The sequence below is a fragment of the Salvelinus fontinalis genome, chromosome 2 (genome assembly GCF_029448725.1).
Source record: "Salvelinus fontinalis isolate EN_2023a chromosome 2, ASM2944872v1, whole genome shotgun sequence".
Classification (NCBI taxonomy): Eukaryota; Metazoa; Chordata; class Actinopteri; order Salmoniformes; family Salmonidae; genus Salvelinus; species Salvelinus fontinalis.
In genome coordinates, this window is record NC_074666.1 from 32609396 (window position 1) to 32622825 (window position 13430).

The window sequence follows — 13430 nt, forward strand, 5'->3', positions numbered from 1 at the left end:
CTCTGGCTGTGTTACATTCAGTTATACTATAGAACCCACTCTGGCTATGTTACATTCAGTTATAATATAGAACCCACTCTGGCTATGTTACATTCAGTTATACTATAGAACCCACTCTGGCTGTGTTACATTCAGTTATACTATAGAACCCACTCTGGCTGTGTTACATTCAGTTATACTAAAGAACCCACTCTGGCTGTGTTACATTCAGTTATACTATAGAACCCACTCTGGCTGTGTTACATTCAGTTTACTATAGAACACACTCTGGCTATGTTACATTCAGTTTACTATAGAACCCACTCTGGCTATGTTACATTCAGTTATACTATAGAACCCACTCTGTCTGTGTTACATTCAGTTATACTATAGAACCCACTCTGGCTGTGTTACATTCAGTTATACTATAGAACCCACTCTGGCTGTGTTACATTCAGTTATAAACTGGATGGTTTGAGCCCTGAATTCTGATTGGCTGAAAGCCATGGTATTTCAGACCAAATACCACGGGTTTCAGTGCTCTATTTACGTTGGTAACCAGTTTATAATAGCAATATGGCTCCTCGGGGGTTTGAACAGCCCTTAGCCGTGGTATATTAGCCATATACCACACGCCCTCTGGCCTTATTGCTTAATTATACTATAGATCCCACTCTGGCTGTGTTATATTCAGTTAAACTATAGAACCCGCTCTGGCTGTGTTACATTCAGTTATACTATAGAACCCACTCTGGCTGTATGACATTCAGTTATACTATAGAACCCACTCTGGCTATGTTACATTCAGTTATACTATAGAACCCACTCTGGCTATGTTACATTCAGTTATACAACAGAACCCACTCTGGCCATGTTACATTCAGTTATACCATAGAACCCACTCTGGCTGTGTTACATTCAGTTATACTATAGAACCCGCTCTGGCTATGTTACATTCAGTTATACTATAGAACCCAATCTGGCTATGTTACATTCAGTTATACTATAGAACCCACTCTGGCTATGTCACATTCAGTTATACTATAGAACCCACTCTGGCTATGTTACATTCAGTTTACTATAGAACCCACTCTGGCTGTGTTACATTCAGTTATACTATAGAACCCATTCTGGCTGTGTTACATTCAGTTATACTATATAACCCACTCTGGCTATGTTACATTCAGTTATAATATAGAACCCACTCTGTCTGTGTAACATTCAGTTATACTATAGAACCCACTCTGGCTGTGTTACATTCAGTTATACTATAGAACCCACTCTGGCTGTGTTACATTCAGTTATACTATAGAACCCACTCTGGCTGTGTTACATTCAGTTATACTATAGAACCCACTCTGGCTGTGTTACATTCAGTTATACTATAGAACCCACTCTGGCTGTGTTACATTCAGTTATACTATAGAACCCACTCTAGCTATGTTAAATTCAGTTATACTATAGAACCCACTCTAGCTATGTTAAATTCAGTTGTACTATAGAACCCACTCTGGCTATGTTACATTCAGGTATACTATAGAACCCACTCTGGCTATGTTACATTCAGTTATACTATAGAACCCACTCTAGCTATGTTAAATTCAGTTATACTATAGAACCCACTCTGGCTGTGTGACATTCAGTTATACTATAGAACCCACTCTGGCTGTGTTACATTCAGTTATACTAGAGAACCCACTCTGGCTGTGTTACATTCAGTTATACTATAGAACCCACTCTGACTGTGTTACATTCAGTTATACTATAGAACCCACTCTGGGTATGCTACATTCAGTTATACTATAGAACCCACTCTGGCTATGTTACATTCAGTTATACTATAGAACTCACTCTGGCTATGTTACATTCAGTTATACTATAGAACCCACTCTGGCTATGTTACATTCAGTTATACTATAGAACCCACTCTGGCTATGTTACATTCAGTTATACTATAGAACCCACTCTGGCTATGTTACATTCAGTTATACTATAGAACCCACTCTGGCTATGTTACATTCAGTTATACTATAGAACATACTCTGGCTGTGTTATTTTCAGTATTACTATAAAACCCACTCTGGGTATGCTACATTCAGTTATACTATAGAACCCACTCTGGCTATGTTACAATTCAGTTTACTATAGAACCCACTCTGGCTGTGTTACATTCCGTTATACTATAGAACCCACTCTGGCTATGTTAGATTCAGTTTACTATAGAACCCACTCTGGCTGTGTTACATTACAGTATACTATAGAACCCACTCTAGCAATGTTATATTCAGTAATACCATAGAACCCACTCTTGCTATGTTACATTCAGGTTACTATAGAACCCAATCTGGCTGTGTTACATTCAGTTATACTATAGAACCCACTCTGGCTGCGTTTTCATTCAGTTATAATATAGAACCCACTCTGGCTGTGTTACATTACGGTATACTATAAAACCCACTCTAGCAATGTTACATTCAGTTATATTATAGAACCCACTCTGGCTATGTTACATTCAGTTATACTATAGAACCCACTCTGGCTATGTTACATTCAGTTATACTATAGAACCCACTCTGGCTATGTTACATTCAGTTATACTATAGAACCCACTCTGGCTATGTTACATTCAGTTTACTATAGAACCCACTCTGGCTGTGTTACATTCAGTTATACAATAGAACCCATTCTGGCTGTGTTACATTCAGTTATACTATAGAACCCACTCTGGCTATGGTACATTCAGTTATACTACAGAACCCACTCTGGCTGTGTTACATTCAGTTATACTATAGAACCCACTCTGGCTATGTTACATTCAGTTATAATATAGAACCCACTCTGGCTATGTTACATTCAGTTATACTATAGAACCCACTCTGGCTGTGTTACATTCAGTTATACTATAGAACCCACTCTGGCTGTGTTACATTCAGTTATACTAAAGAACCCACTCTGGCTGTGTTACATTCAGTTATACTATAGAACCCACTCTGGCTGTGTTACATTCAGTTTACTATAGAACACACTCTGGCTATGTTACATTCAGTTTACTATAGAACCCACTCTGGCTATGTTACATTCAGTTATACTATAGAACCCACTCTGTCTGTGTTACATTCAGTTATACTATAGAACCCACTCTGGCTGTGTTACATTCAGTTATACTATAGAACCCACTCTGGCTGTGTTACATTCAGTTATAAACTGGATGGTTTGAGCCCTGAATTCTGATTGGCTGAAAGCCATGGTATTTCAGACCAAATACCACGGGTTTCAGTGCTCTATTTACGTTGGTAACCAGTTTATAATAGCAATATGGCTCCTCGGGGGTTTGAACAGCCCTTAGCCGTGGTATATTAGCCATATACCACACGCCCTCTGGCCTTATTGCTTAATTATACTATAGATCCCACTCTGGCTGTGTTATATTCAGTTAAACTATAGAACCCGCTCTGGCTGTGTTACATTCAGTTATACTATAGAACCCACTCTGGCTGAATGACATTCAGTTATACTATAGAACCCACTCTGGCTATGTTACATTCAGTTATACTATAGAACCCACTCTGGCTATGTTACATTCAGTTATACAACAGAACCCACTCTGGCCATGTTACATTCAGTTATACCATAGAACCCACTCTGGCTGTGTTACATTCAGTTATACCATAGAACCCACTCTGGCTGTGTTACATTCAGTTATACTATAGAACCCGCTCTGGCTATGTTACATTCAGTTATACTATAGAACCCACTCTGGCTATGTTACATTCAGTTATACTATAGAACCCACTCTGGCTATGTCACATTCAGTTATACTATAGAACCCACTCTGGCTATTTTACATTCAGTTATACTATAGAACCCACTCTGGCTATGTTACATTCAGTTATACTATAGAACCCATTTTGGCTATGTTACATTCAGTTATACTATAGAACCCACTCTGGCTATGTTACATTCAGTTATACTATAGAACCCACTCTGGCTGTGTTACATTCAGTTATACTATAGAACCCACTCTGGCTGTGTTACATTCAGTTATACTATAGAACCCACTCTGGCTATGTTACATTCAGTTATACTATAGAACCCACTCTGGCTGTGTTACATTCAGTTATACTATAGAACCCACTCTGGCTATGTTACATTCAGTTATACTATAGAACCCACTCTGGCTGTGTGACATTCAGTTATACTATAGAACCCACTCTGGCTATGTTACATTCAGTTATACTATAGAACCCATTTTGGCTATGTTACATTCAGTTATACTATAGAACCCACTCTGGCTATGTTACATTCAGTTATACTATAGAACATACTCTGGCTGTGTTACATTCAGTTATACTATAGAACCCACTCTGGCTGTGTTACATTCAGTTATACTATAGAACCCACTCTGGCTATGTTACATTCAGTTATACTATAGAACCCACTCTGGCTGTGTTACATTCAGTTATACTATAGAAGCCACTCTGGCTATGTTACATTCAGTTATACTATAGAACCCACTCTGGCTGTGTTACATTCAGTTATACTATAGAACCCACTCTGGCTGTGTTACATTCAGTTATACTATAGAACCCACTCTGGCTGTGTTACATTCAGTTATACTATAGAACCCACTCTGGCTATGTTACATTCAGTTATACTATAGAACCCACTCTGGCTGTGTTACATTCAGTTATACTATAGAACCCACTCTGGCTATGTTACATTCAGTTATACAATAGAACCCACTCTGGCTGTGTTACATTTAGTTATACTATAGAACCCACTCTGGCTATGTTACATTCAGTTATACTATAGAACCCACTCTGGCTGTGTGACATTCAGTTATACTATAGAACCCACTCTGGCTATGTTACATTCAGTTATACTATAGAACCCACTCTGGCTATGTTACATTCAGTTATACTACGGAACCCACTCTGGCCGTGTTACATTCAGTTATACTATAGAACCCACTCTGGCTGTGTTACATTCAGTTATACTATAGAACCCGCTCTGGCTATGTTACATTCAGTTATACTATAGAACCCACTCTGGCTATGTTACATTCAGTTATACTATAGAACCCATTTTGGCTATGTTACATTCAGTTATACTATAGAACCCACTCTGGCTGTGTTACATTCAGTTATACTATAGAACCCACTCTGGCTATGTTACATTCAGTTATACTATAGAACCCACTCTGGCTGTGTTACATTCAGTTATACTATAGAACCCACTCTGGCTGTGTTACATTCAGTTATACTATAGAACCCACTCTGGCTGTGTTAAATTCAGTTATACTATAGAACCCACTCTGGCTGTGTTACATTCAGTTATACTATAGAACCCACTCTGGCTGTGTTACATTCAGTTATACTATAGAACCCACTCTGGCTGTGTTACATTCAGTTATACTATAGAACCCACTCTAGCTATGTTAAATTCAGTTATACTATAGAACCCACTCTAGCTATGTTAAATTCAGTTGTACTATAGAACCCACTCTGGCTATGTTACATTCAGGTATACTATAGAACCCACTCTGGCTATGTTACATTCAGTTATACTATAGAACCCACTCTAGCTATGTTAAATTCAGTTATACTATAGAACCCACTCTGGCTGTGTGACATTCAGTTATACTATAGAACCCACTCTGGCTGTGTTACATTCAGTTATACTAGAGAACCCACTCTGGCTGTGTCACATTCAGTTATACTATAGAACCCACTCTGACTGTGTTACATTCAGTTATACTATAGAACCCACTCTGGGTATGCTACATTCAGTTATACTATAGAACCCACTCTGGCTATGTTACATTCAGTTATACTATAGAACTCACTCTGGCTATGTTACATTCAGTTATACTATAGAACCCACTCTGGCTATGTTACATTCAGTTATACTATAGAACCCACTCTGGCTATGTTACATTCAGTTACACTATAGAACCCACTCTGGCTGTGTTACATTCAGTTATACTATAGAACATACTCTGGCTGTGTTATTTTCAGTATTACTATAAAACCCACTCTGGGTATGCTACATTCAGTTATACTATAGAACCCACTCTGGCTATGTTACAATTCAGTTTACTATAGAACCCACTCTGGCTGTGTTACATTCCGTTATACTATAGAACCCACTCTGGCTATGTTAGATTCAGTTTACTATAGAACCCACTCTGGCTGTGTTACATTACAGTATACTATAGAACCCACTCTAGCAATGTTATATTCAGTAATACTATAGAACCCACTCTTGCTATGTTACATTCAGTTTACTATAGAACCCAATCTGGCTGTGTTACATTCAGTTATACTATAGAACCCACTCTGGCTGCGTTACATTCAGTTATAATATAGAACCCACTCTGGCTGTGTTACATTACGGTATACTATAAAACCCACTCTAGCAATGTTACATTCAGTTATATTATAGAACCCACTCTGGCTATGTTACATTCAGTTATACTATAGAACCCACTCTGGCTATGTTACATTCAGTTATACTATAGAACCCACTCTGGCTATGTTACATTCAGTTATACTACAGAACCCACTCTGGCTATGTTACATTCAGTTTACTATAGAACCCACTCTGGCTGTGTTACATTCAGTTATACAATAGAACCCATTCTGGCTGTGTTACATTCAGTTATACTATAGAACCCACTCTGGCTATGGTACATTCAGTTATACTACAGAACCCACTCTGGCTGTGTTACATTCAGTTATACTATAGAACCCACTCTGGCTATGTTACATTCAGTTATAATATAGAACCCACTCTGGCTATGTTACATTCAGTTATACTATAGAACCCACTCTGGCTGTGTTACATTCAGTTATACTATAGAACCCACTCTGGCTGTGTTACATTCAGTTATACTATAGAACCCACTCTGGCTGTGTTACATTCAGTTATACCATAGAACCCACTCTGGCTATGTTGCATTCAGTTTACTATAGAACCCACTCTGGCTATGTTACATTCAGTTTACTATAGAACCCACTCTGGCTATGTTACATTCAGTTATACTATAGAACCCACTCTGTCTGTGTTACATTCAGTTATACTATAGAACCCACTCTGGCTGTGTTACATTCAGTTATACTATAGAACCCACTCTGGCTGTGTTACATTCAGTTATAAACTGGATGGTTTGAGCCCTGAATTCTGATTGGCTGAAAGCCATGGTATTTCAGACCAAATACCACGGGTTTCAGTGCTCTATTTACGTTGGTAACCAGTTTATAATAGCAATATGGCTCCTCGGGGGTTTGAACAGCCCTTAGCCGTGGTATATTAGCCATATACCACACGCCCTCTGGCCTTATTGCTTAATTATACTATAGATCCCACTCTGGCTGTGTTATATTCAGTTAAACTATAGAACCCGCTCTGGCTGTGTTACATTCAGTTATACTATAGAACCCACTCTGGCTGTATGACATTCAGTTATACTATAGAACCCACTCTGGCTATGTTACATTCAGTTATACTATAGAACCCACTCTGGCTATGTTACATTCAGTTATACTACAGAACCCACTCTGGCCATGTTACATTCAGTTATACCATAGAACCCACTCTGGCTGTGTTACATTCAGTTATACTATAGAACCCGCTCTGGCTATGTTACATTCAGTTATACTATAGAACCCACTCTGGCTATGTTACATTCAGTTATACTATAGAACCCACTCTGGCTATGTCACATTCAGTTATACTATAGAACCCACTCTGGCTATTTTACATTCAGTTATACTATAGAACCCACTCTGGCTATGTTACATTCAGTTATACTATAGAACCCATTTTGGCTATGTTACATTCAGTTATACTATAGAACCCACTCTGGCTATGTTACATTCAGTTATACTATAGAACCCACTCTGGCTGTGTTACATTCAGTTATACTATAGAACCCACTCTGGCTGTGTTACATTCAGTTATACTATAGAACCCACTCTGGCTATGTTACATTCAGTTATACTATAGAACCCACTCTGGCTGTGTTACATTCAGTTATACTATAGAACCCACTCTGGCTATGTTACATTCAGTTATACTATAGAACCCACTCTGGCTGTGTGACATTCAGTTATACTATAGAACCCACTCTGGCTATGTTACATTCAGTTATACTATAGAACCCATTTTGGCTATGTTACATTCAGGTATACTATAGAACCCACTCTGGCTATGTTACATTCAGTTATACTATAGAACATACTCTGGCTGTGTTACATTCAGTTATACTATAGAACCCACTCTGGCTGTGTTACATTCAGTTATACTATAGAACCCACTCTGGCTATGTTACATTCAGTTATACTATAGAACCCACTCTGGCTGTGTTACATTCAGTTATACTATAGAAGCCACTCTGGCTATGTTACATTCAGTTATACTATAGAACCCACTCTGGCTGTGTTATATTCAGTTATACTATAGAACCCACTCTGGCTGTGTTACATTCAGTTATACTATAGAACCCACTCTGGCTGTGTTACATTCAGTTATACTATAGAACCCACTCTGGCTATGTTACATTCAGTTATACTATAGAACCCACTCTGGCTGTGTTACATTCAGTTATACTATAGAACCCACTCTGGCTATGTTACATTCAGTTATACAATAGAACCCACTCTGGCTGTGTTACATTTAGTTATACTATAGAACCCACTCTGGCTATGTTACATTCAGTTATACTATAGAACCCACTCTGGCTGTGTGACATTCAGTTATACTATAGAACCCACTCTGGCTATGTTACATTCAGTTATACTATAGAACCCACTCTGGCTATGTTACATTCAGTTATACTACGGAACCCACTCTGGCCGTGTTACATTCAGTTATACTATAGAACCCACTCTGGCTGTGTTACATTCAGTTATACTATAGAACCCGCTCTGGCTATGTTACATTCAGTTATACTATAGAACCCACTCTGGCTATGTTACATTCAGTTATACTATAGAACCCATTTTGGCTATGTTACATTCAGTTATACTATAGAACCCACTCTGGCTGTGTTACATTCAGTTATACTATAGAACCCACTCTGGCTATGTTACATTCAGTTATACTATAGAACCCACTCTGGCTGTGTTACATTCAGTTATACTATAGAACCCACTCTGGCTGTGTTACATTCAGTTATACTATAGAACCCACTCTGGCTGTGTTACATTCAGTTATACTATAGAACCCACTCTGGCTATGTTACATTCAGTTATACTATAGAACCCACTCTGGCTGTGTTACATTCAGTTATACTATAGAACCCACTCTGGCTATGTTACATTCAGTTATACTATAGAACCCACTCTGGCTGTGTTACATTCAGTTATACTATAGAACCCACTCTGGCTATGTTACATTCAGTTATACTATAGAACCCACTCTGGGTATGCTACATTCAGTTATACTATAGAACCCACTCTGGCTGTGTTACATTCAGTTATACTATAGAACCCACTCTGTCTATGTTACATTCAGTTATACTATAGAACCCACTCTGGCTATGTTACATTCAGTTATACTGTAGAACCCACTCTGGCTGTGTTACATTCAGTTATACTATAGAACCCACTCTAGCTATGTTACATTCAGTTATACTATAGAACCCACTCTGGCTGTGTTACATTCAGTTATACTATAGAACCCACTCTGGCTATGTTGCATTCAGTTATACTATAGAACCCACTCTTGCTATGTTACATTCAGTTATACTATAGAACCCACTCTGGCTATGTTACATTCAGTTATACTATAGAACCCACTCTGGCTTTGTTACATTCAGTTATACTATAGAACCCACTCTGGCTGTGTTACATTCAGTTACACTATAGAACCCACTCTGGCTGTGTTACATTCAGTTATACTATAGAACCCACTCTGGCTGTGTTACATTCAGTTATACTATAGAACCCACTCTGGCTATGTTACATTCAGTTATACTATAGAACCCACTCTGGCTGTGTTACATTCAGTTATACTATAGAACCCACTCTGGCTATGTTACATTCAGTTATACTATAGAACCCACTCTGGCTGTGTTACATTCAGTTATACTATAGAACCCACTCTGGCTATGTTACATTCAGTTATACTATAGAACCCACTCTGGGTATGCTACATTCAGTTATACTATAGAACCCACTCTGGCTGTGTGACATTCAGTTATACTATAGAACCCACTCTGGCTATGTTACATTCAGTTATACTATAGAACCCACTCTGGCTATGTTACATTCAGTTATACTGTAGAACCCACTCTGGCTGTGTTACATTCAGTTATACTATAGAACCCACTCTAGCTATGTCACATTCAGTTATACTATAGAACCCACTCTGGCTGTGTTGCATTCAGTTATACTATAGAACCCACTCTGGCTATGTCGCATTCAGTTATACTATAGAACCCACTCTTGCTATGTTACATTCAGTTATACTATAGAACCCACTCTGGCTATGTTACATTCAGTTATACTATAGAACCCACTCTGGCTATGTTACATTCAGTTATACTATAGAACCCACTCTGGCTGTGTTACATTCAGTTATACTATAGAACCCACTCTGGCTGTGTTACATTCAGTTATACTATAGAACCCACTCTGGCTGTGTCACATTCAGTTATACTATAGAACCCACTCTGGCTATGTTACATTCAGTTATACTATAGAACCCACTCTGGCTGTGTTACATTCAGTTATACTATAGAACCCACTCTGGCTATGTTACATTCAGTTATACTATAGAACCCACTCTGGCTGTGTTACATTTAGTTATACTATAGAACCCAATCTGGCTATGTTACATTCAGTTATACTATAGAACCCACTCTGGCTGTGTGACATTCAGTTATACTATAGAACCCACTCTGGCTATGTTACATTCAGTTATACTATAGAACCCACTCTGGCTATGTTACATTCAGTTATACTACAGAACCCACTCTGGCCGTGTTACATTCAGTTATACTATAGAACCCACTCTGGCTATGTTACATTCAGTTATACTATAGAACCCACTCTGGCTATGTTACATTCAGTTATACTACAGAACCCACTCTGGCCGTGTTACATTCAGTTATACTATAGAACCCACTCTGGCTGTGTTACATTCAGTTATACTATAGAACCCGCTCTGGCTATGTTACATTCAGTTATACTATAGAACCCACTCTGGCTATGTTACATTCAGTTATACTATAGAACCCACTCTGGCTATGTTACATTCAGTTATACTATACAACCCACTCTGGCTATGTTACATTCAGTTATACTATAGAACCCACTCTGGCTATGTTACATTCAGTTATACTGTAGAACCCACTCTGGCTGTGTTACATTCAGTTATACTATAGAACCCACTCTAGCTATGTCACATTCAGTTATACTATAGAACCCACTCTGGCTGTGTTACATTCAGTTATACTATAGAACCCACTCTGGCTATGTTGCATTCAGTTATACTATAGAACCCACTCTTGCTATGTTACATTCAGTTATACTATAGAACCCACTCTGGCTATGTTACATTCAGTTATACTATAGAACCCACTCTGGCTATGTTACATTCAGTTATACTATAGAACCCACTCTGGCTGTGTTACATTCAGTTATACTATAGAACCCACTCTGGCTGTGTTACATTCAGTTATACTATAGAACCCACTCTGGCTGTGTTACATTCAGTTATACTATAGAACCCACTCTGGCTATGTTACATTCAGTTATACTATAGAACCCACTCTGGCTGTGTTACATTCAGTTATACTATAGAACCCACTCTGGCTATGTTACATTCAGTTATACTATAGAACCCACTCTGGCTGTGTTACATTTAGTTATACTATAGAACCCAATCTGGCTATGTTACATTCAGTTATACTATAGAACCCACTCTGGCTGTGTGACATTCAGTTATACTATAGAACCCACTCTGGCTATGTTACATTCAGTTATACTATAGAACCCACTCTGGCTATGTTACATTCAGTTATACTACAGAACCCACTCTGGCCGTGTTACATTCAGTTATACTATAGAACCCACTCTGGCTATGTTACATTCAGTTATACTATAGAACCCACTCTGGCTATGTTACATTCAGTTATACTACAGAACCCACTCTGGCCGTGTTACATTCAGTTATACTATAGAACCCACTCTGGCTGTGTTACATTCAGTTATACTATAGAACCCGCTCTGGCTATGTTACATTCAGTTATACTATAGAACCCACTCTGGCTATGTTACATTCAGTTATACTATACAACCCACTCTGGCTATGTTACATTCAGTTATACTATAGAACCCACTCTGCTAATGTTACATTCAGTTATACTATAGAACCCACTCTGGCTGTGTTACTTTCAGTTATACTATAGAACCCACTCTGCTAATGTTACATTCAGTTATACTATAGAACCCACTCTGGCTGTGTTACATTCAGTTATACTATAGAACCCACTCTGGCTGTGTTACATTCAGTTATACTATAGAACCCACTCTGGCTGTGTTACATTCAGTTATACTATAGAACCCACTCTGGCTATGTTACATTCAGTTATACTATAGAACCCACTCTGGCTGTGTTACATTCAATTATACTATAGAACCCACTCTGGCTATGTTACATTCAGTTATACTATAGAACCCACTCTGGCTGTGTTACATTCAATTATACTATAGAACCCACTCTGGCTATGTTACGTTCAGTTATACTATAGAACCCACTCTGGCTGTGTTACATTCAGTTATACTATAGAACCCACTCTGGCTATGTTACATTCAGTTATACTATAGAACCCACTCTGGGTATGCTACATTCAGTTATACTATAGAACCCACTCTGGCTATGTTACATTCAGTTATACTGTAGAACCCACTCTGGCTGTGTTACATTCAGTTATACTATAGAACCCACTCTAGCTATGTTACATTCAGTTATACTATAGAACCCACTCTGGCTGTGTTACATTCAGTTATACTATAGAACCCACTCTTGCTATGTTACATTCAGTTATACTATAGAACCCACTCTGGCTATGTTACATTCAGTTATACTATAGAACCCACTCTGGCTATGTTACATTCAGTTATACTGTAGAACCCACTCTGGCTGTGTTACATTCAGTTATACTATAGAACCCACTCTAGCTATGTTACATTCAGTTATACTATAGAACCCACTCTGGCTATGTTGCATTCAGTTATACTATAGAACCCACTCTTGCTATGTTACATTCAGTTATACTATAGAACCCACTCTGGCTATGTTACATTCAGTTATACTATAGAACCCACTCTGGCTATGTTACATTCAGTTATACTATAGAACCCACTCTGGCTATGCTACATTCAGTTATACTATAGAACCCACTCTGGCTATGTTACATTCAGTTATACTATAGAACCCACTCT